General features: G+C 42.0%; 1 pseudogene across 1 annotated transcript; it reads right to left on the bottom strand.

The window, feature by feature from the left end:
- Positions 1-1,128: 1,128 nt before the first annotated feature.
- LOC308414709 (small ribosomal subunit protein eS1-like) lies at positions 1,129-1,871 on the bottom strand (annotated as a pseudogene). The gene has a single exon. The product of its transcript is annotated as a small ribosomal subunit protein eS1-like (transcript).
- Positions 1,872-2,506: the final 635 nt, after the last annotated feature.

The raw sequence follows: 2,506 nt of genomic DNA, 5'->3' as shown, positions 1-2,506 counted from the left end.
TACTTGTCTGTCTGTCTGTCTGTCTATCACCTATCCTATTACTTGTCTGTCTGTCTGTCTATCACCTATCCTATTACTTGTCTGTCTGTCTGTCTGTCTATCACCTATCCTATTTACTTGTCTGTCGATGTATGTGTGTGCTAAATCCAGGAATCCAGGGAACACAGGTCATCGGGCTTTTATGCAATTAATTCTATCCACGGAATTATCATAATTCTCTACTTAAAATATTCTGTTAGCTCAGTAGTCACTCCTCTGCACTCTGGCCTCTCTGACTGCACCAAAGAATGGGGCACTGGACAGTTGTGTTGCCAATGTTTCTGGCCTTGCATTTGCAAACACCTCTCCTGGTAGCAGCTTCTCTACTTCGACCGTGATTTCCTCTGTGCCCCTCCCTTTCTCTGAACCATTATGAACTGGCTCATACTCCCACCATCTTTCTCTGTTGCTGTTTGTTATTTTATATCTCAAATGCTTTTATAAGTGGGTGCACTTTACACTTGATCAGTGCCACCCTCCCACTATCCCTAAAACCACCCCCATACACAGTTAAATCCTCCCATGCCTACTAAATTCAACTAAACATGGATGACGTTTTGTGGTAGGATCCTGTACAGGAAAATCTCACTTACCTACTCCGAGCTCCTGATACTAAGTGGAGAAAATAATATTTTATTTCATTCAATTCATCCAACCACTCATTAGGGACATTTAATGAATTGTTATTCTCTTCATGTCACTGTGTTATGTGATGAGGACATAGATATTAATTAAATAAGGTTTCTGTCCCTAAGGGTAGAGTCTAGCTAGGGAATAGACAGGAAAACAAAACACCACACCAGATAATGAGTGCTTCAGATACGAAGTGCTAGGCTGGGGCAGAAAGGATTATATTAGGGGTGTCTGATGCTGGGATTAGAATACCTAGATATAACTATATTTAACATACAGATATACACATTATATGCATGCATATATGTATTATATGTGTGCATACATGCATCTGTCTGTGTAGGCTTGAGCATGTGTGCCCATGCGTCTGTGTTTGTGTGTGCACGTGCGTGTGTGCGTTTGTGATTTTTTTTCACAAATAGGACTTGTTATTTGTCACTATTAAAAATCTGAATTTTAAACCAATTCTTGGACCAGTGGTTCATATCCATCAGCTCATTCAACTCTAGCATTGGTTTCATCACCTTCACCATGGAGCTCCATGGGTTTTCCCAATTCAAATGGCTTTCTTCAATATTTTTACTTCTCTAACAAAGACATGCTGAAGAGGATAAATGGACTGGCAAGCTGTTTCTATGTCTTTCCCAACACTGTCTGGAATCAGTTTATTAACTACTTCCTTTAAATCATTTGTTTGCATTTCTTGGGTAATGATTTCTATCATCTTCTTCTGAATCTGGCGGACCTGCTGGTGCTGCGCATAGGATATCTTTCTTATCTGGTTGTTGTGTTTTTTAGTGAAACCAGCAAGAAAAGTTGAAGCAAATACCCATCAGTTGTCTTGACATGAACATGAGCTTCAGTCATGGTCTGCCACTTTTTGACCATGGAACACATTTTGTCCCGGGTAAGGATCCATGCCATGGAAGTTAGTCAGATAGTTTTTGCCCTGAACATTCTCTGTAATTAGCTTGAATTTTGTAAATGCAACTTCGTCATTCTGTAGATTGGCAAGGTTCACTTCAAACACAGGACCCTTGAGGCCATCAGATGCAATGTTGATTCCTTGAGTCCTTGTGACTAGTGTTTTTCCAATGTTCCTAATATTGAACATTGCTGGAGCTTTCACATCGTACCAGTCTTTCTGACCAACCACTTAGCTTAGCTCCCTTCTTGCCACCTTTCGTCAGGCACTTGTTTTTCCCCCGACCGCCATGGTGCCGGTTGTGTGTATGTGTGTGTGTGTGTGTGTGTGTGTGTGTGTGTGTGTGTGTGTGTGTGTGTGTAATTTTAAGAGAGAGCATCTCATCACTTAGCCAAGACTGTCCTCTTGCTTCTCCTCCCTAGCCTTTTGAGTGATGGGGCTCCATGCAGAGCACTATGCCTGGCTCTTTATTTTGTTGCATTGCCATGCTCAGGTTGTCAGGTTCAGCCAGCAAGTGACTTTCCCCACTGAGCTATCTCACTGTCCTGGGTTTTTTTTTCTGTTTTCTTACTGACACTTCTGGACAGATTTATGAGGGGTACAAAACAGATGGAAGAAGCCAGGAGGACTCACATTCCCTTTTCCTATTCTTTAGAGAAGATGGAATCTAGTGTCTCTGCTTCCTTCCTGTCAGCTATTTGAGGGCCCTTCCTACTGCCCACTAAGTATCTTCTGCCTCCTGTGGCAGTGTCAAGAGAGGCATCTTAAATAGGTCTTGTCAACTCCTTTCCATGAAGCAGGACACGTAGGAAGACAGGAAGCTGATGGAAAGATATCAGACAATCTTCTGCTGGACTACTTCTGCTGATGATTTTTGGCCCCAAAATGTTTGTATTCTGAATGACCCCA

The sequence above is a fragment of the Micromys minutus genome (genome assembly GCF_963924665.1).
Source record: "Micromys minutus genome assembly, chromosome: X".
Lineage (NCBI taxonomy): Eukaryota > Metazoa > Chordata > Mammalia > Rodentia > Muridae > Micromys > Micromys minutus.
The sequence above is the reverse complement of the archived record's forward strand: the minus strand, read 5'-3'. Positions and strand labels throughout refer to the sequence as shown.